The following is a 23,165-nucleotide window of genomic DNA, read 5'->3' as shown; positions in this document are numbered from 1 at the left end:
AAATGCCTCAAGACTGTTCTCTGAGCCTATGGTCATGAAAAGCAGCCACCTGATGTCTACTGTGGTATAACCACCTTTGATCTGAGAAAGTAGTTAATTGAAATAGCAGATACATACATTGCAGTTGTAGGAAACAGAGTACATATTGTCACTACGGTTTGTGTTTCAGTTCCTTATGAGTTTGGTTAACAAGTATCTATCCCATATAGAATGCTCATTTCTAGTACATTTATAACATATAATTTTGTATTTTTAATTTAGGAGACATACCTTGGTCTGATGCAATCCCATCACATTGTTGCTCAATTTATTGTTTAGCCTTCCTACTTCTTATGCACTGAATGTGATTCTGTGTAAAATATATATAGATAGATGTATATTTATAAATATATATATTTACAAAACATGTACTTAAATATATTCACACTTATACTATATATAATGTATCCTTAACAATATATATCTTTCTCACCTTTCTTATCGATATACTATTGATATATGTATATATATATTCAAGTGTATCTGCTTTGTAAATGTTAACATTCATATACATGTGAGCTGAAGCATATTCTACCCCATAGTGGAATTCTATAACTTTCAGATAATATCAAATAGACTTTAAAAATATAAACCATGGGGATCCCTGGGTGGCTCAGCAGTTTAGTGCCTGCCTTCATCCCAGGGTGTGATCCTGGAGTCCCGGGATCAAGTCCCACATCGGGCTCCCTGCATGGAGCCTGCTTCTCCCTCTGCCTGTGTCTTTGCCTCTCTCTCTCTCTCTCTGTGTGTCTCTCATGAATAGATAAATAAAATCGTTAAATATATATATATAATTGATATGGTAACATAAAATATTTAATAAAGCTCAAAATCATTTTACTTATTTCCCAAAAGGAGCTTGTTAATTTAACTAAATTCTATTTAGTTATTTATGCATCTTTTGCAAGGATAATTTGAGGTTTTATCCCCTACTATCACATTATCCTAGTAGATAGCTCCCAGCTACAACTCTGAGAAGAATGTTGAATAAACTGAAAAATACTCAATTTGTTCTCCCTGCATTTTATCTTTTCCTGTAACATATTTTGATAACAGTAGGTTAGTATAATAACATAAAAATTTCTCATTGACTCAATATTCAGTGATTTAGCAGTTCTAGAAGCTTTTTATTATTGAATAAACAAATTGGCAGATGTCTATAAGACATCTCCTATCAGTCTTACAGTCTTGATGGATAGAAACAGATTTTCTCTACTTATGCTGATAAAATGCGGCATTTTCACAAGTTTTTATTTACAGTAAACTCTGATGAAAATAGTATTGTCCTCTGGTCCTGCTCTTTTCCCCTGACTCATAAACTCTAACAATCTGTGCTGCTTCCCCCATATGGCTGTGCAGTCTTCAGAATGCCTGGAAATTTCACACTGCTATTTCTCAGACCCTTCACCTCCAGGAAATACATCCCAACATTTTTTTTTTGTATATTTTTTTATGGGAGTTTGATTTGCCAACATATAGTATAACACCCAGTGCTCGTCCCGTCAAGTAACCCCCTCAGTGCCCATCACCCAGACACCCCCACCCCCCGCCCTCCTCCCCTTCCACTACCCCTTGTTCATTTCCCACAGTTAGGAGTCTCTCATGTTCTATCACTCTCTGATATTTCCCACTCAATTTCTCTCCTTTCCCCTATAATCCCTTTCACTATATTTTTTATATTCCCCAAATGAATGAAATCATATAATGTTTGTTCTTCTCTGATTGACTTACTTCACTCAGCATAATACCCTCCAGTTCTATTCACATTGAAGCAAATGGTGGGTATTCATCTTTTATAATGGCTGAGTACTATTCCATTGTATACATAAACCACATCTTCTTTATCCATTCATCTTTCGATGGACACTGAGGCTCCTTCCACAGTTTGGCTATTGGACATTGTTGCTATAAACATTGGGGTACAGGTGTCTCGGTCTTTCACTACATCTGTATCTTTGGGGTAAATCCCCAGCAGTGCAATTGCTGGGTCGTAGGGTAGCTCTATTTTTAACTCTTTGAGGAACCTCCACAGTTTTCCAGAGTGGCTGCACCAGTTCACATTCTCACCAACAGTGCAAGAGGGTTCCTCTTTCTCCACATCCTTTCCCTCATTTGTTGTTTCCTGTCTTGTTAATGTTCACCATTCTCACTGGTGTGAGGTGGTATCTTATTGTGGTTTTGATTTGTAATTCCCTGATGGCAAGTGATGTGGAGCATTTTCTCATGTGTTTGTTGGCCATGTCTATGTCTTCTTTGGTGAAATTTCTTTTCATGTCTTTTGCCCATTTCATGATTGGATTGTTTGTTCCTTGGCTGTTGAGTTTAATAAGTTCTTTATAGATCTTGGATACTAGCCTTTTATCTGATATGTCACCTGCAAATATCTTCTCCCATTCTGTAGGTTGTCTTTTAGTTTTGTTGACTGTTTCTTTTGCTGTGCAGAAGCTTTTTAACTTGACAAAGTCCCATAGTTCATTTTTGCTTTTGTTTCCCTTGCCATCATAGATGTATCTTGCAAGAAGTTACTGTGGCCAAGTTCAAAAAGGGTGTTGCCTGTGTTCTCCTTCAGGATTTTGATGGATTCTTATCTCACATTTGGATCTTTCATCCATTTTGAGTTTCTTTGTGTCTGGTGTAAGAGAATGGTCTAGTTTCATTCTTTGCATGTGGCTGTCCAATTTTCCCAGCACCATTTATTGAAGAGACTGTCCTTTTTCCATGGGACAGTCTTTCCTGCTTTGTCGAATATTAGTTGACCATAGAGTTGAGGGCCCAATTCTGGATTCTCTAGTCTTCCATTGATCTATGTGTCTGTTTTTGTGCCAGTACCACACTGTCTTAATGATCACAGCTTTGTAGTACAACTTGAAATCCGGCTTTGTGATGCCCTCGGCTCTGGTTTTCTTTTTCAATATTCCCCTGGCTATTTGGGGTATTTTCTGATTCCATACAAATCTTAAGATTATTTGTCCCAACTCTCTAAAGAAAGTCCATGGTATTTTGATAGGGATTGCATTGAATGTGTAAACTGCCCTGGGTGCCATTGACATTTTCACAACATTAATTCTTCCAAACCATGAGCGTGGAATATTTTTCCATCTCTTTGTGTCTTACTCAATTTCTTTCAGGAGTGTTCTGTAGTTTTTAGAGTATAGTTCCTTACCTCTTTGGTTAGGTTTATTCCTAGGTATCTTATGCTTTTGGGTGCAATTATAAATGGGATTGACTCCTAATTTCTCTTTCTTCAGTCTCATTGTTAGTGTATAGAAATGCCACTGATTTCTGGGCATTGATTTTGTATCCTGACACACTGCCAAATGGCTATATGAGTTCTAGCAATCTGGGGGTGGAGTCTAGGGTTTTCTATGTTTAGCATCATGTCATCTGCAAAGAGGGTGAGTTTGACCTCTTCTTTGCCAATTTGAATGCCTTTTATTTCTTTTTGTTGTCTGATTGCTGAGGCTAGGACTTCTAGTACTATGTTGAATAGTAGTGGTGATGGGGCAGCCCTGATGGCCCAGTGGTTTAGACCTGCCTTCAGCCTGGGGTGTGATCCTGGAGACCTGGGATCGAGTCCCACGTCAGGTTCCTTGTATGGAGCCTGCTTCTCCCTCTGCCTGTTTCTCTGCTTCTCTCTCTCTCTCTCTGTCATGAATAAATAAATAAAATCTTTAAAAAAATAGTAGTGGTGAGAGTGAACATCCCTGTTGTGTTCCTGATCTTAGAGGAAAGTCTCCTAGTGTTTCCCCATTGAGAATGATATTTGCTGTGGGCTTTTTATAGATGGCTTTTAAGATGCTGAGGAATGTTCCCTCTCTCCCTACACTCTGAAGAGTTTTGATCAGGAATGGATGCTGTATTTTGTCAAATGCTTTCTCTGCATCTATTGAGAAGATCATATGGTTCTTGTTTTTTCTCTTGTTTATATGATCTATCACATTAATTGTTTTATGAGTGTTGAACCAGCCTTGTATCCCGGGGATAAATCCCACTTGGTCATGGTGAATAATCTTCTTAATGTATTGTTGGATCCTATTGCCTAGTATCTTGTTGAGAATTTTTGCATCTGTGTTCATCAAGGAGATTGGTCTATAATTCTCCTTTTTGGTGGGGTTTGTCTGGTTTTGGAATTAAGGTGATGCTGGCCTCATAAAACGAGTTTGGAAGATTTCTGTCCTTTTCTATCTTTGGGAACAGCTTTAATAGAATAGGTATGGTTTCTTCTTTAAACGTTTGATAGAATTCCCCTGGGAAGCAATCTGGCCCTGGACTTTTGTGTCTTGGGAAGTTTTTGATGACTGCTTCATTTTCTTCCTGGTTATTGGTTTGTTCAGGTTTTCTATTTCTTCCTGTTCCAGTTTTGGTAGTTTGTGGTTTTCCAGAAATGCATCCATTTCTTCTAGACTGCCTAATTTATTGGCATGTAGCTGCTTATAATATGTTTTTAAAATCGTTTGTATTTCCTTGGTATTGGTTGTGATCTCTCCTTTCTCATTCATGATTTTATTGAGTCTTTTCTCTTTTGTTTTGAATAAGGCTGGCTAATGGTTTTTCTATCTTATTAACTCTTTCAAAGAACCAATTCCTGGTTTTGTTGATCTGTTCTACAGTTCTTCTGGTTGTTATTTGAGTCCTGCTCAAATCTTTATTAACTCTCTTCTTCTGCTTAGTGTAGGTTTTATTTGTTGTTCTTTCTCCAGTTCCTTTAGGTGTGAGGTTAGCTTGTGTATTTGTTTTTTCCAATTTTTTTGAGGTATGCTTGTATTGAGTACATCCCAACATTTTTATCCTCAGCCTAAGGTTATTTAACTACCCAGAGTTCTCCTTCACTCTATACAAATAAAAACAAATTTTTAAAAATATACTATAAATTAAGGAATTGCAAGAATAACAAAGAGAACCTTATCCCATTACTATCATGAATCATTTGGGCCTCTTTTTGTTTCTAGATTATATGCAAAACTTTAAAATGTATTAGTGGGGGGCACCTGGGTGGTTCAGTCAGTGAAGCATCTGCCTTGGGCTCAGGTTATGATCCCAGGGTCCTGGGTGGAGCCCTGCTCAGTGGGGAATCCAGTCCTTCTTTTCCTTCTGTGTGCTCCTCTCTGTCTTTCTGAAATAAGTAAATATAAAAAATAAAATGTATTAGTAAGAAAACTCTTACAGGACTGTGAGTACTATATTGGAGTGAAGGAAGGAAGATCTGACTGTGAAATGAGAAAAAACCTAGATTTAAATGCCATGCCCCACTGCAGACCTTTCTAGGCAAGCTACACAATCTTCTCCATTTTAATATTTCCAAGGGAGATATAGTGAAGAGGCTGTTATGAGGACTAAAATTCCTAACATGGAATACAACCTAGCTTTTAATCGGTGCTCTAAATTATATATTTTATTCTCTTCTATAACCCTTCAAATATTGCCCCCCCTTTTTGTTTTGTCTTGTGAATGGGAAGAATACTATTGAGCTCTTATTATTAATTTCCGAGCTAACTAACTTAAGACTGGTTTTAAGGGCTATTGAGAAAAATAAGTAGTATGTATTCAAAGGCATCTGAACCACTTCTGAAATTGAGGTTTAAAAGACACTCTCACAGCCCAGCAGTGAAATGGTCGGTAAACCTAGTAAAGCTCTAGAGAAGTTTCATTTTTTAAGTTTGTTTTCTGTTGCAACACTTCAAGATTTTACAGGAAAGTGTTGCTTTTCCTTATTTATAAACATTTAAGAGTTGTAAAGCTGACCGTAGCTAGGCAATAATAAATAAAGTGCCTAGTAAAAGACTCTGGAAATGCTAAAAGTGACATTTTACAATAAGTAGAAAAAATTGAAATGAAAATTGTGAAGTAATTTAGAGTTTGGGTGAATGTATTCATACAGTTGAGCATTAAAACCAAATTAGAAAGACTTTTTTCAAAACCCTCTAAGGAAACAAAAAGGGTGACTTATGGGTATCATTTAATTAAAAGCTTGTCCTTTGGGATCCCTGGGTGGCTCAGCAGTTTAGCCCCTGCCTTTGGCCCAAGGCATGATCCTGGAGTCCCAGGGTCGAGTCCCACGTCAGGTTCCCTGCGTGGAGCCTGCTTCTCCCTCTGCCTGTGTCTCTGCCTCTCTCTCTCTCTCTCTCGGTGTGTCTCTCATGAATGAATAAATAAAAAATCTTAAAAAAAAAAAAAAAACTTCACTTAAAAAAAAAAAAAAAGCTTGTCCTCTGAAGTCATACAGATTTATCATTTCCAAGCCCTGGCACATGTATTGAAAAAGACAAATAGCTTAGTGCTTTCCTGCTGGAGCTCCTCATTGGTGCTGATATTCTTACATACAAGAAACAATGAAGGATTATTTAAAACTGAAGATCATTTCCTAACACACAAGCCAACCATGGAAAAGTTATTTAGATATGTAATATTAACAGATACCTTTTCTCATCAATCATATTTTTCCCAACAGACATATTAATATGACAATACATTGCCTTGATTAGATTTATAATTTGTCAGAAAATATCTATTTTTAGAGTACCTAAAAATTCAATTCAAAACCACCAAAATAAACACTGCCTAATGAAACAAACAAAAAACTCACTTATTATTTTCAAAAATAATATGAAATTACCTGGAATTTTTTCACACGGAGTCCTATATGTTCTGACAGACATCAACTGGGGAAAAACATAATTATAAGACCTAGCCCAAAAGATATCTTCAGAATCTTTGCTACCAATGCAATTTTTATATGAGTATGTAATATACAAGTATGCATACACATGAGAAAGAAGTTTATTAATGACATGGAATTTACTGTACTTTTGCCTTCTACCACCGTCAGTACCTCTGTGTTTACCCAACTACATTAAGAATATAATTAAGAATCCATGAATTTCCTACCAGGCAATCCTGGACTTCTATAGGCTACACCTCCTGATGAAATGTCTGCAATGGAAATAAATTTACAGACTTATTTATAGATATTTATTTAGTATATATTATATGCATTCCCTTTTGTTGTGTAGAATATAAAGAAATAGGAGAAACTTTCGTTTAAGGAACTAAAAAAAATCAGTTAAAAATCTAATATACTTAATAAAAAATATTAATATCCAAAAAAGACAGCACATACTTAAAAGCCTTAAAAGTAGAGGAAGCTGTAGTCATTAAGAGTTCAGTGAGGTAGAAGAAAATGGTAAGAAAAATTTTCCTTGAAGACATGGTACTTAAGTTACTCAGTTCTTATGCCGTACCACTGATTCTTTCTGATCAGTGACCCCTCATTTCTGCACCTTGGACACTCTCATTCCTTCAGATACCAAGCCTTAATTCTATAAATGATAGAATGTTTAAATATGACTCCTTCTGTTTAAAGTTAGGGAAGTACATCCATGTCTCAAAGTGAAGTGCTAGATCATCAAGGTGAAACTACACAAAGATCTAAAAGTATCTGGCAATCCTTGGTCCAATAACCACCCTAAAAATATAAAAGAGACTGAATGGTGTTAACCAAAAACGGGGAAATAATTTTGGGGGGGAAAGACTGTGAGGTTCTGTCATTATTTTCCTCCACATTAGGCTCCTATCCTCGTGTGAAAGAGATGAGGGACTTAGTGGAGATCAGAGAACATGATCCATGACCCCAGCAGTATGTAAATTACAAAGATCAAAACAAGAATCAAGCTGAAATTTGTGCATGGCTAGCTTTTTTGACAATGAAGGAGAGTGGGATGGCTATGCAGGGACCAGCTTGTCCTAGCATGCTTGGTTAGGGACAAGATGTGACCATAAAAGGAGAAAGAACGCACGAGAGATTATAAAGGAATTTTCCCCAAGACAATTGCCTGTAGGAGCCAGAGGATCTTAGCAGAGTAAATATGAGTCGAAAGGGCCATAAAAAACACAATGGTAAGCAAAGCTGTAGGCAAAGGACACAGTATCTGAATTAAGGAAACTGAAAGTAACAAAACCCAAATAAAAAGGAATTTCCTAAGAACCCAAAATAGCCCTCTATAAGGGACAGAATCAGCAATCAAGACCCATCTCCATACCCAGAGAGGCTCTCAAGTGCAGAAGGAACTGATGCTAGAAGAAGACAGTGCCAGTCAAATAACATTTTGCTTCATGACCCCTCTCTCCCAGCTCCAAACATGAAGGGATCAAGGCACACAGTCAGGTTGCTGATGGAGAAGCAGAAGACAAAAGTAGAAGAGTAAACGAAAACCCACTATTTTCCTGTTACCACATAGTAGACTTCCAGGCTTGAAGCTGGTCTGATCTGGAAAAGGAAGAGATTTGCTCTTTGATGAAATTTAGAATATTAACTATTAATCTGGACCGATCATTTTAAATTTTTTTTTATTATTATTTATCTATGATAGTCATACAGAGAGAGAGAGAGAGAGAGAGGCAGAGACACAGGCAGAGGGAAAAGCAGGCTCCATGCACCGGGAGCCTGATGTGGGATTCGATCCCGGGTCTCCAGGATCGCGCCCTGGGCCAAAGGCAGGCGCCAAACCGCTGCGCCACCCAGGGATCCCTGGACCGATCATTTTAAATTATTGAAATAAAATGGCCATCATGTCTAGAAATTGGTAGATTATTTCTATCCAAGAGTGACAAAAGGGTGGTAAATTTTTTTGTTGTTGTTACAACCCCCTGGTGGGGGGTAGTTTTTTTTGTAAGAGATTTCCCTAAGACAGTTAAGAAAATAACCCCATGCAGGGAGACAGGAGGTGTGAAAGTCAAATTATTTTCTGTTCACATGCGGTAGAGTTCCATTTTTTTCCAAAATGAGTGTTGCATATATTTTCAGCTAAGTAAAAATTCTAATTTGAGACTCTTGGCAAAGACCTGGGAGAACTACATCACTTGATATCTCCCCCAAATCCTGAATGCCTTTCATATATTCTGGTTATTTCTAACTAAATTAAAAAAAGAAACAAAATAAAGATAATATTAATGTAGATTTCCCCCACAGCAACTCCTTTCTAATTCATAAACATGAGCATGCTATTTTCTGGGTTTTTCCTTATCCCCAGTATCTTTCTATTACATGTAAATTAGACAGATTTTTCCAGAAATTTGGTTTTTACATTATCTTGGCCTGAATACTTTCCCTGAAAGTATATTTTAAGGCCAAATGCTAATTCAGTTTTACAAAATACAATTATCATAGAAAATGCCAAACAAATTATGAACACAAAATATATTTTATATGTTTCCTAGACTATATTTATTCTCAAATGTTTAGCAATATTAGAAGTTGTACTGTCCAATAATCTTAACAGTGATCTTTGTTCATAAGCATCATCCAACAGGCTTTTCTTCCAAAATAAAAATGTCTTTAATTTACCTTAATTTAGTTGGAGCCAAGTTATTTAGGGAATTGTCAAAGAGGAAGCAACTTTATATAAAGAAGCTGTAGCTCTAATGTGTTAGCATCCCAAGAGCTTTCTCAATTTTTCCCCTGCTCCTCTCATCAACTATACACCACTGATAATACATTATCACATCCCTTCAGTAGAGATTCAATTCAATAATATCTTGTCAGTAATACATAATTTACTAAAGATTTTATTTAAAAATTATTAAGAAACTTCACACCACATCACATTGCAAAATTCACTAGTAGTTTGTATTAGGCACCTCGATTCTTCCTTCCAAGTCCCTCTCCGGGTAAAAGCCACATATTGCTACTATTGGGAACAATTTTTCTCTGGCTTTTAATTTTTCTTCACTCACTAATGAAAACAAAAGTCTTGTTATTGGCAGACTACAACATCTCAGAGAACAGTTTATATATCCTAAGTAAATGTATTGGTTATTACAAATTACCCCAAGACCAGTGGTTTAAAACAACATTTGTTATAACACAGAGTCTGTAGGTCAGGAATTTGATCATAGACTATCTGGGTCTTCTGCTTTAAGGTCTCTCACAGGCTGAAGTCAAGAGTTCCATCAAGACTGCAGTCACTAGACTCATCTAGGAAAAAATCCGTTTCCATGTTCAGTTACATGGTTGTTGGAAGGATTTAACCCTTCACCAGCTGTTGTCTGGAGGTGGCCCACAGATTGTGGCCATGTTGGCCTTTCCACTGGGCAGCTCAGACTTGGCAGCTTGCTTTATCAGAACAATCAGAAAAAGAAAGAGCAGGTACAAGAGGAAAATCAAGGTCTTTTTGTAACCTAATCCTAGCAGAGGCATCCCATCACTTTTGGAATATTTTACCATTAGAAAGAGATTCTCTAGGTTGAGCCCATTCTCAAATAGATGAGGATACACAAAGACTTCAATACCAGGGGTCAGAGATCATTGCAGACAAAAGGCAGCCTACCACATTGTCATCCTTTAGGGAAATCTCACTTCCCACTCGACTGACTTATCAATATATTCACTCAACAGCATAGGTACTTCTAAGAAGGGATTCTATTATTAACAAAAATCACATTTATTTATAATATCACCACTACACACACTCATGTGCACACTCGAATACATGCATGCTCACTTGCATGCCCAAACCACCTAAAAACATATATACCAAAGGGCATATAACACAGGAAAGGAAAATAATTGACTTATATGGAAAATTATTCTTCCCCTTATAATAAGATTCGAAACACAAATCATTTTAAATAGAAAACACTCCTGCATATACCATTACCAAAATATGCAACTTATAAACACAGTTTTGGAAATATTCTAATTGTATAAGAACAAATATTCAAAAATATTACATGATTTTGGTCTCCCAACAATAAATTGTTATGTGTCCATACAGCATATAAACTTAGAATTTTCATGAAGTCAAAATATAAAATGACTGGATGAGAACTTTTTGAAACAGGTTTTAAGAAAGATGATTTTAAAAGATCTCTGCTTTTGAAAAGTTTTAGTTCATATTCCTTGCCAAGCACTATTCCAGCATGTTAACTCTGACAAGTAGAAATAACGGATTCTTTATTCATTAGACCTATTGCTGATTCTGGCTTCTTAGAAAAAAGCAGAATGACCTGTTCACCTTAAAATGTTCCATTCCCTTACACTCCCACATTTATATCAAGTATTCAAGGATAGAAAGACCAGTCTGGAATAGAAGAGAAATAAACTGAAAATATAAATGGGAACATGGGCTATTTTAATAGCTACTTCATACCCAGAGACTACCTAACTTTGTCTATCAGTCTGTCATACTAGTGCCTAGAATGGGTGTAAAAAATACAGAAATTTTACTGTTACACATGCTTCTATTAAGCTTAGTTGACTCTGCTTACCTAGGAATATGGAGCTGAAATTGAGAAAAGGAAATAAGATGTGCAAGAAATGTGTCATTGTGAATGCAAAATGATTTAGAAAAGTAAAAGATCATAATTAACGAAATATCACCAAAGCCAAAATGCTGAAAGTAAGGATCATTTCAATATTATGTCATGGAAATTCAGGGTATGTTGCAAATGCAATATATAAATAATACGAATAAAATATATAAATAATTACCAATAAATAAAAACAAAAATAGTGTCCAAATTGAGGGATCCCTGGGTGGCGCAGCGGTTTGGCGCCTGCCTTTGGCCCAGGGCGCGATCCTGGAGACCCGGGATCGAGTCCCGCGTCGGGCTCCCGGTGCATGGAGCCTGCTTCTCCTTCTGCCTATGTCTCTGCCTCTCTCTCTCTCTCTCTCTGTGTGACTATCATAAATAAATAAAAATTAAAAAAAAAAAAAAAACAAATTGAAAGAAGACATTGTGAATTATACAAAATTACTTTTCCCAAAGTAGAAAAATATGGTAGGAATCGAAATAGGAGTTTTGTTTTGTTTTGTTTTGCTTTTTTAAAGAAAACAAAACAAAATTTAGAACTTTACCTTGCTTTAGCCACTTAGAAAAATAAAGGTGTATGGCTAATATAAACTCTCTTCAGAAAGCAAATTAACTGTTGTCTATTCTAAGTAGGAGAATTGGAAAAATGGGACTTTTCCTATATGGAGTCCCTTTTCTTACATATATGAAACGCATTCTGGCAGCCCCATACATACAGAAGGCCATGCCTTGATATATTCATTCATTCACTTCATTCATTGATTCATTCATTTATCCATCTATTCTGGTCTTACCACAATGTGAAGGGATACATCAAAATCTAAGGACATCTACTTGAAAGTAAGAAGTTTTTGCTTAATTGGGCAAATGGCCCCAAATTTCTCTGCTTCCAAGAATCATATAAAGAAAAGGTACAGAAATGAACAGGTTTCCTTGGACCTTCCATAGCCCCACCCATTTGTCTAAACTATGTAACTTATTAAATATCTTCAATTTACAAAATTTCAACACAACCTCTAAGTAGAGGATTCAAGATATACTACAGTAAACACAGAGGGTAGCCAAGAAAATTCCATCCCAAATTTTTTTTTTTTTTTTTTTTTGGTAAATATAAGGATTGAGTAGAAATTATTTCACTTAAAGCAATGGAGAAATTATGCAAATATTCTGTAACTAAAGACAATTATGCACATAGCATACAAAGTGCATATGAAGAAAAAAACCAGGAAGGGGTGCCTGGCTGGCTCAGTCAGTAGAGCATGTATCTCTTGATCTCAGGGTTATGGGTTCAAGCTCCACATTAGGCATAGAGGCAACTTTAGGAAGGAAGAAATGAAAGAAGGAAGGAAGGATGGAAAAAGGAAAGAAAGAAAAGAAGGAGGAGATGAAAACTTTGACAAAATCCCTGAGAGAGAACTGGACAACAATTAGAGGGGTGAATGGGATGAGTGCTATCATACGTAATTAAAAAGTAGGTTCAACAATATAGAAAACCAAGTCAGAAATGTGAAGAATACAATTGATAAAATTACTTATAATGTGAATTAAATGGATAAATGAAAAAGCAGCTATGGAGGAATCCCAAAGTCCTGGAAGACTGACACAAAGAGCCAACACCAAAATTATTTAGATGACTGGAGAAAAGAATAACTAAAACAAAAACAATAATAATGTATTATTTGTATTTTATTAGAAAGATAAAATAATGAAAGTAATAAAATATTTTAAAATTTTAAGTTATTGTTTTTCAAATATTTAAAATAAAAATTGAACATGCAAAATCCAAGGGGCTCTCACATAAGCAGAAAAAAATAAACTTAATTTAATTAAAATTTTAATAAATAGCAGAGTAGAACCTAGTGACATTATTGAATTCCTGGGATAAACAAAAAAATTTCATATCAAAAAAGAAAAAAGTAGTCCACTTACACATGATTTAAACAAAAAAACCAAACTCATCTTAAAATTCTCTTCTACCTTATATATATTGTATATCATATAATATCATGTGTTATTGTCTGCATTTGAAGTCAACAGAAAGGAATCTGCAAACTTCATATATTCAAACAATATATCAAATCTATTTGAAGATATTATTCAACTTATGTTGATTAATCAAAGTGACAATTTTGTCAATGGAGAAGTAACTCCTGCTATGAAAATCCTGGCAATGAATATTGAATCAATGAAAACATAATTAAATATAAATAATTGTCACTCTCTCGAAGCTTTTTAACATATAGGTTAATTTAGCTTTCCTGGCACCTCTGTTCTTCATTGTCATTATCTATTATTTATAGACTCTGTGTAACAGACTCTGTGATGGGCCCTTTTTAGTGGAAGTTGAGGTGTGTGTATATGTGCTATAAAAAGAATACATTTTCAATATTCAACATTAATAAATTTCCCTATTAATTATATAATAATTTCTTTAATATGTTAGGGGAGGTATTTTCATTTTCACAGGTTAATTACTAATTATAACTATTCCTGTTCTAGAATTATCCAAATAGAAGAAAACTTCATTCTAAGTGGTGTAGAATTATATTTAGAAATAAAGAAAAGAGGGCACCTGGGTGGCTCAGTGGTTGAGCATCTGCCTTTGGCTCAGGTTGTGATCCCGGAATCCTGGAATCAAGTTCTGCATAGGGGTCCCCATGGGGAGCCTGCTTCTCCCTCTGCCTGTATCTCTGCCTCTCTCTCTCTGTCTCTCATGAATAAATAAATAAATAAATTCTTAAGAAAAAAACAAAAACAAAAGAAATAACGTCTTAGGTATAGATATAAAAGCGATACTAGGAAAATACATATTTTCTTAAAAGAATGCTTACCAAATCATGTCCTAATTACTTCCTATCATTGTGTTGTTTGTGTTTGTGTGTGTACATGTGCATTTTTTGAAAAGCACAAACTAACAACTCTTGGATGTTTTCCCTTCCCACGTACAGTAATTCTATTTGTACTTAATTCTGGGCCTGTTACATATAATATTTTGCCAAATATGATCATTTAGAGTCATTTTGACACAGGCTTAACATCATAAATATTGACTGTGTAAGAACACTGACCATATTTGCCTAAAATATGAGGATTTTCATCCAAATACATGAGAATTTGAAATTGAAAATATGTAAAACTCTCATTCAGTCCAGGATCTTCAGATGGATGTGACTTGTCATCACAGTCAATGCACTCAGTTTAGGCTTTGATTTCTATCAGACATTTAGTCACTGCAGTAGGCAATCGAATTATATTAACCTACAAGCCAAAACCAGAATGATAATAATCCCATACTATCTAATCCTCTTTCTGCCACTCTGGTATTTGTTTTCTGGAAATTAAAAAAAAAAAAAAAAACCACCACATAGCTAATCCCTGACAATAAAAATTTTCTGAAACCTTCCTTCATACTCCTGTACCCATCTATTTCTCCCCTGAGAATCCTATAATTATATAGACTAAAATGATCACAGAGATCATGAGCAGATTTAAATTCTTCTGCTTCATGTACTTTGTATTTTATTATATAATCATCACCTTTTGGCATGATTACTGTTTTAAGCAACCTCCAGTTAAATTTTGCTATGGAAGAGTTGAAATAATCAGCACCTCCAATTGTATGTGGGAAAATGTCTACACTCACTCCTGTAACAAGAAGATAGGTAGTCTCCAAAATTTTAAATAATGGTATAGCTTCTTTCTTGCCTTGCTTTCCATCTTCTTTACTTCATGTATGTATGTATGTGTGTGTGTATATATATATATATATATATATATTTATATATATATTTATCTTTCTTTGTATATATATTGATATGTTCCCATCATATATTGTCATATATATATATTCATCCTTCTTTGTTCTTTCCTTTGTCTCCCTTTCTCTCTTCATCTCTCCCTAAAACTATAGTGTAACCTGAGCAAATTAGGTATTTTTGTGGGGCTGGGGGTGGGGGGGGGGGGGAGGTGATGGCCAGTGGCCCATCTTTAAGTGTTAAAACTGGGATCCCTGGGTGGCGCAGCGGTTTGGCGCCTGCCTTTGGCCCAGGGCGTGATCCTGGAGATCCAGGATCAAATCCCACGTCGGGCTCCCAGTGCATGGAGCCTGCTTCTCCCTCTGCCTGTGTCTCTGCCTCTCTCTCTCTCACTGTGTGCCTATCATGAATAAATAAAAATAAAAAATAAAAAATAAAGTGTTAAAACTAAATGGAGTGAAGGTTATCTGGGAAGAAGTGCATCAGAGGCTCTGTATGTTTAGGCTTTATCAGAGCCTAAGTGGTCTGAGGAGGGCATGTAACAGAAGCCCATTGTGGTCTCATAGAGTCTGGATTGAATAAGCAAGGGTCTAAACAGGGGAAGATAAGTAGTAAGAGGACATCTTGATGGGTGGACAGACCCTTAGGGTGAGGAGCTACCTATGCAGAGGATAAGCACCTGTGATAATGGGGAGCTGGTTACACAAAGAGGGCATTGATCTAATAGTTAATATATTGTGGATAAGTGGAGCTTACTATCTGAAATACAGAAAAGGAGAAAACTAAAATGGACCTTGTGGTATTAGATTGGAAAAGGAATTTGAGGTTTCGGTTTCAATAGCAGGCTTTAGTATAAATTCATTTTTAATATAGAGAGTGATATATTAGAATTGGAAGTATCTTGTGAAATCATATAATTTTCAATCTATAAAGATATAGAAGTAAATATGGGTGTAAAAGGAAAGATTTGTGTGTGTGTGTGTGTGTATTTCATTGCTTTATTTACTTGTATGGCCTGAGAAGAGCAATACCCTAATGGCAATGACCATACCAAGAGTCACAGATCCTGGTTTATAAATAGCATGCTTAAGATTCTATCTCTTCCTCTGCCTCTCCCTCCATTCTACTCCCCCACCCCTGCTCAATCATATGTGCTCTCTCTCTCTCAAAAGAAAGAAAAAGAAAATGTGTTTTTTTTTTAAAGGGAATGATGGCAACATATCAAAATAAAAACAGAAACAAAACAAAACAAAATTAACTCAGAAGACAGCTTCAAGGAGTTCATGGTGGCCAAATCTGGATATGTGCGCAACAAATGAATAATAACAAATAACAAATATCTCATTAGGCAAAACAATAATCCATCAGCCAATACTGATATAAATAGGAGAGAAAAAGGAAAATTTTTCCTTACAAAAGAATGCCAATTCATAAATATAAAAGAAATAATAGCATTAGAAAAATCATTTGACAATTATCATACCAAAAAAGTAATTCAGCCAAGAAATCTCAATGTATGCTAAACAAGTAAGCAAATTTAGAGGAGAAATAGAATATCTACATCATCTCAAGCTACCTCCTGCAAAATATTTATTAAATACAAAAGAGAAAAGAGTATCTTTACTGTGGAAAGACCAGGCATTCACCAATTTAATCAAGTGACCAAAATTATCAACATCAGTCATGTGAGAAATCAAAATCATGAGCCACCTATTAGGATGCTAGGAGAAGAACATAGCATTATTTCTTTGACATCTCTGCCAACAATGTAAAACCTGAGTTTAATAATGAGAAAGCATCAAAAAAACCCAAATTGAGAAACAGTCTACAAAGTAATTGACCTGTAATCCTCAAAAGTGCCAAAGTCTCAAAAATCACGGAAAGACTGGAAAACTGTTACAGGTAGTGAGACTAAAAAAATATGATGGCTAAATGCAATGAGTGCTCTTGGACTGGATTCTTTTGCCATAAAGGGAATTATTGGCGCTGTTGACAAAAGTTCACTGGGTCTGTGGTTTATACCGCAGTAATGTATCAATATTAATTTCCTGACTTTGATGGTCACATTGTGATTATACAGGAAATTTTTCTTTTTGTAGGAAATATGAACCCAAGTATTTAAAGATGATGGGGCAGCCCCTATAGCCCAGCGGTTTGGCGCGGCCTTCCCCCCTGGGTATGATTCTGGAGACCTGGGACTTGGCATTAGGCTCCCTGCATGCCTGCTTCTCTCTCTGCCTGTGTCTCTGCCTTTCTCTCTCTGTCTGTAATGAATAAATAAATAAAATCTTTAAAAACATAAATAAATAAAATAAAGATGATGGAAGATCGTGTTGGCAATTTATTCTCAAATAAATAGTTCAGGAGAAAAAAATTCTTTGTAATAGTCTTGCAACTTTTTCTGTATGTTTGAAATTATTTTAAACTAGAAAGAAAAAATAGTATAACCCACATTCTACTACCCATGTTTTTCTCTTTCCTTTTGCAGACCACAGAATAGGGTCCCCTAACCCTGTATATCACAGTAAGGAGGCTATGTGTGGTGATTTTGCCAATAAAGTAGTAAGGCAGAAAGACACACTCTAGAGGAGATTTTTCTGTATCACTTTTAGAACAATCGAATAATGTAGATTAATAACCCATTACTAGTTCTGAGGTATCTGAACTAGTTTTTTTTTACTGCTCATTTGTAAAATTATTGATAGAGAGAATTCCTAATTTCAAGCAAATAGTCCTTCAAAATTATATACCAGACCAAGGTTCAGAGGCCACTTACTTTTTTCTTAAACCAATAAAGGATAATGAAGAGAGAATATCACATTAATTCAGAATAGATTCACTGTTTCTACATTCCTAAGCATAATTTATTGAAAGGTTTTTAGTTTAATTGACAGTATATATACATAATTCAGAGGAGAAGATAATGATAGGATAACAGAATTAGAGATTAAAAATCTCAGCATGTTGCCAACCAGAGAGGACATCATTTATCTCATTGCACTTGGGTATTCTACTAAGTTGGATGTGAAAACCTCTTACAAGAATAATTCAGAAGCAGATATATGTTTTAAAATTCCTCAAGCAGAAATAGATTTTCAGGGAGGGCTGTCATAAAGATTTAACACTGATAACCTCTAACTTCTAGAAGTTCTAACAGGTCTCATTAAATGTTTAACTCTTTAGTTTCCTCTCTATATTAGTTATGATCAAAATTACAAAGTATGTACATATTAGCTCTCAATCTCCCTATCCAGAGCCCTTCTGATGTATGCCTCTGATCCTAAAATCTTGGAAGTCAGGCCGCACCCCAAGTCCTTTCTGTCTCTCAAGTAGGTTTCTAATTAACTCTGAAATACAAAAGAATTGGAGGTTAAAATACATTACCCTTCCAGTAATACTTGCATTTTGGTGGTCAGACGTATGCTGATTATCTGAGGAGGGTGTGAATTTTCGACATGTACAATTTCAGGCACCGGCACAGGTCATTTGCACCCCTACCAAGTATTTCATGTGGATGCACAGTTGAAAGTTAAATATGAAGATAATTCCTAACATAATACAACATCCACAACAAACACTGGATAAATATTTACTATTAATTTTGAAATTGTCCATATTTTTAACACAACCTGGACAAATAATCAATTTATTTTAATCATTCCAGCCTTCACAACAGCTGTTTCCAATAATTTTTATCAATATCCTTGTGCCTCAGTAATTTATCAGTAGAAACAAGAAACTGCTAAATAAGACAATGTTTCAGTATTTTATTTTATTTTTTTTTTATTTTTTTTTTAATTATTTATGATAGTCCCAGAGAGAGAGAGAGAGAGAGGCAGAGACACAGGCAGAGGGAGAAGCAGGCACCATGCACCGGGAGCCCGACGTGGGATTCGATTCCGGGTCTCCAGGATCGCGCCCTGGGCCAAAGGCAGGCGCCAAACCGCTGCGCCACCCAGGGATCCCTGTTTCAGTATTTTAAAAAAATATGCTGGTGAAGACATTGTTGGGCTGGTGAGACTGGGGACCTCAAAACTGCCAACCACCCAGGCCAGCAACTTCCCAACAACACCGCCTTGCTGCCCTACCCTAACTTAGTTTACAAGACTTGTAATCCTTGCCCTAATCAGAATACCACTCTGCCCCCATCTTCCCACCGAAAATTCTTTATAGACCCCCCTGCGGTTTGCCTGGGCTCCCCTTCCCTGGCCTGCGACTTCCCCACTCTCTCCCTCCCCTGCTGGCCGCAGAACCTCACCCAAGAGCGAGTCCCGTTTAAAGCCTGTTTCAACCAACTTTTGCCTGGCCCCTCTATTCCATTTCACTACCGATCAGATTAAATCTGACAGACATCAGCTAATCTGTTAATAGATTGGTTAATATTCTGCCATCAATTAAACATTAACTATAATTAGGACATAGATTTAAACTATGAATATTGTCAATACCTTCCCCTCAAAAATAATGAATTCATTTGAACAAACTTGTGGCAGACATTTTGATTTCAAAGCAGGCTTCACATCCAGTATGGAGGCCCACACAAGGCTTGAGCTCAGGAACCTGAAATCAAGACCTGAGCTGAGATCAAGAGTCTGCCACTTAAACAACTGAGCCAACCCGACACCCCTAAGGCAGATATTCTTAGTGTACTGGCCTTCTGTTCTCTCTAGCAACCTTCTGAGATCTGACCACATAGCCCCATTCTACTTATGAGACATAGTGGAAATTAAGGGGTGCAGTTCCAAGTCTCTCCCTCTTCTCTCTCTCTCCCTTTCTCTCTCTCTGGCATGTGAACAGGATACCTGCCAGTTTAGCAGTACGTTTGAACCAGTGCCTATACACATTACTGTAAGGACCACCCGCTAAAGATGGTGTCTGGGTTCCCTGATGACACTTTTCGGGGAGAGAGTTTTTCCCAGGTCTTCATATTGTTTTGAGATTTAAAAAACTCTATTCTTACTCGTTTAAATCACAGTTCCTTGGGTTTTATGTCATGTACTTCCAAACGTAATCCTTACTGATGCAATATAAAATGAACTATTACACAATCTGACATGACATATTTAATTCTCAGCGATAGGGAAACAATAACAATGAAAACAGCAAGTCCACCCTAGTATAACCAAAATCTCAACAGGAACCTCTATGCCTCTCAGATATTCAAGAAACCTTGGCTCGTATTTCCCTGTCTCCTCATAATTTTTGGTTCCTTAGATGTTTATTTTTTAATTAAAGATCTGGGTGTATTCTAATGAGGATTTATATTCCATAGCGTAAAATAGTCTGTCATTCCTTTGTTGCCGTTCTCCTCTGCTCATTTTTTATCCCTTGGACTCTCCTCTGGAGCTTCAAATTTTCTCTCAATTAATCAGAGTGACTTCAGTCTCTCTTTGTAAAACTATTTCAAGCCAATAAACAGGCCCTGGAGACTCAGTTTCTATAACAAGGACTAAACCTATTTACCAAACACAAATGGCTCTTTACCTCAGAGAATTTTTATGTAAATGAAATGTACCCCTTCTAAGTGTTTCTGCATCAGCAATGAGCTATTGTAATGTTATTATGCTAAAATCTTCTATCCCTCCACATAGAAGAGGTTGAAGTGGCCTCTTCTTTCATTTGGGGAGGTTTTTATGCCATACCCTCCTGCTCAATTCCCTTCATGGTATCCTGAAAAGCACAAAAGCAATGAGAAAGATTTGCACATCACCGCCAAACTACATTGTCTTTTGCTGGAAGCAAAACCGCTTACCCACTCTTAGCAAAAAAATTTGGCATTTCTCTTACCCATGAGAAAGCCTTGAAGGATAATTAAAATCTAGTTTAATTAGATACATGTGGATAAAAGATCAATAGGAAAAAATTTATTCTTCTTTACAAAATTGAACAATCTGCTATAGCCTTGTGGCATAGTCACTTAACTCCCCACCTTCCTCATGTGATTCAAACAGTGAAGGTATATTTGACTGTGGCTTTTACTAAGGCTTTTCAATTACATTGAACAATGGTTCTATTTTCCATGTCCATCTTTGTACTAAATTAATTAGTGGCTATAAACATAAAATTTACAGCAGAGGGAAGTAGGTATATTTTCAGTTACATATAGAAAATGACTAAAGTAGAGTAAAAGTCCTCACCTCAGATTCCTTCACCTGTACTCTTTACACGAGATTTATGATGCCTCCACTTGTGAATTTTACAAGTATACCTCTCAAAAAGGTCTTGGAGAATCGTATAATTTTAAAAGCTTTGTTTTGGAGATATATGATTAAAAATCTGTTCTTTGAATGTTTTTATTTTATAAAAAAATCGATGAAACCATTATTTTTCTCAATTAGCAGCAAATTGATTTTTTTAAAAAAACTTTGTGAGCAGACCTTGTTCAAAAGCTACTGGCCTTGGCTTAATATTTCAGAACCGGTATGCTGGATTGATAGATAAGAACATGCAATTGTCATGCATCCAGAATGTATTTTTTTAAGATTTTATTTATTTATTTGAGAGAGCATGAGTGTGTGTGTTGCAGGGGGAGGGGGCGGTGGACCAGGGAAGCAGAGGCAGACATGGGGCTCAATCCCAGGCCCATGAGATCAAGACCTGAGCCAAAAGCAGACACTTAACCAACTGAGCCTCCTGGGCATCCCCAGAATGTATATTTAGATGAAACATACTTAGTAGGGTGTGTCTCACAAGTTTTAATTTGAGGTTCTCAAGTTTACCAGTATCCTAATTTCTGTAACCACCATTTAATCACCACTTGAAATTTCCCCTTCTGATAACAATTGGCAACTTCAGGTCACTTTTTATTATTCCACATAAAGTTATCTTTCCCAAAGAAGAAATCGTATTAATCGGTGTTAATTACTCATCAAATATATAAGGGCATTTTCAACGTTCTTTTTTATTTTAAACTTTATTTTCAAAGGAATATTTTCAGCTTTATTTTTCAAGATTTCAAGTGTATTAAAATGTAAAGAAGCAGGAGTATCTGAGTGGCTCAGTAGGTTAACTGTCTGCCTTTGGCTGAGGTCATGATCTCAGGACCCTGAGACTGAGTCCTGGTTGGGCTCCCCTCTTAGTGGGGAGCCAGCTTCTACCTCTCCCTCTGCCCCTTCTTCCACTTGTGCATGCTCTCTCTCAAATAAATAATATCTTTTTTAAAAAACGTAAAGAAGTAAAATAAACACACAAAAACCCTCAACTCCCTAGTAAACATCTGTAGTATTATAATGTATCCTTTTGAGGAAGGTTTTTGCTCACAGACTTTAGATTCAGTTCTAGTGGGATGCCTGGGTGGCTCAGAGGTTGAGCATCTGCCTTTGGCCCAGGTGTGATTCTGGAGACCCTGGATCGAGTCCCACATCGGGCTCCCTACATGGAGCCTGCTTCTCTCTCTGCCTATGTCTTTGCCCCTCTCTCTGTGTCTTTCTTGAATGAATAAATAAAATCTTAAAAATAAAAAAGAATCAGTTCTGGTTTATATTCTGGCTGTGTCATTTTTCATATGAGTCTATGAGTTTGCCTTGTGATTAAGAAAAAAAAATTCCTTTTGAAGAGAACATTTCATAATAGTGCTCAATAAGTTACTTTGAATAGGTTATAAACTGAAGAAATTGAATAAGTAACAAAAAATGAGAAATTTGAACTTTGGTAGGGCATCATGATGGTTGTAAAACTTTGGATGCCAATTGGCAAAAGTTGCAAAAGGTAAAATCTCAAGTAGCTTCGTGGTTAATCAGGTATTTGGAAAAATCAGTTTCAGATGAGCTATTGTAAGCTATTTACTATACTACAGAGTAGGGCTTCACCAATGTGACCCTCCAACCCAGCGCCAGTCCATGAGTAGTTTGATATAGGCCCATGACAGGATAAGTAGAGATACTCAGAAAGTGAGTAATTTAGAAACTCTTAATGTAAACTCTTATTGCCGTGACATCAAATTCTTGTGCTTACTTCATCATTGATCAAGTAAGAAATAGTTTGTGAATAGGCACCCGTCTATGGGCTATACTTTGAATAGGACAGATATGTAGTATGTAAACATGTTCCATCTCTGTTATAAAA

The 23,165-nt window shown here is 36.2% G+C and overlaps 1 long non-coding RNA gene across 1 annotated transcript; it reads right to left on the bottom strand.

Moving 5' to 3' along the window:
* Positions 1 to 263: 263 nt before the first annotated feature.
* On the bottom strand, positions 264 to 6,949 carry LOC144320073 (uncharacterized). Its single transcript, XR_013385657.1, has 4 exons — positions 6,925 to 6,949; positions 6,653 to 6,698; positions 5,028 to 5,144; positions 264 to 349 (listed from the first exon to the last, which is right to left on the bottom strand). It is a non-coding gene; the product is annotated as an uncharacterized LOC144320073 (long non-coding RNA).
* Between the last annotated feature and the right edge of the window lie 16,216 nt (positions 6,950 to 23,165).

Source organism: Canis aureus, chromosome 9, assembly GCF_053574225.1.
Source record: "Canis aureus isolate CA01 chromosome 9, VMU_Caureus_v.1.0, whole genome shotgun sequence".
Taxonomy (NCBI): Eukaryota; Metazoa; Chordata; class Mammalia; order Carnivora; family Canidae; genus Canis; species Canis aureus.
This window is presented reverse-complemented; position numbering and strand designations above follow the sequence as displayed.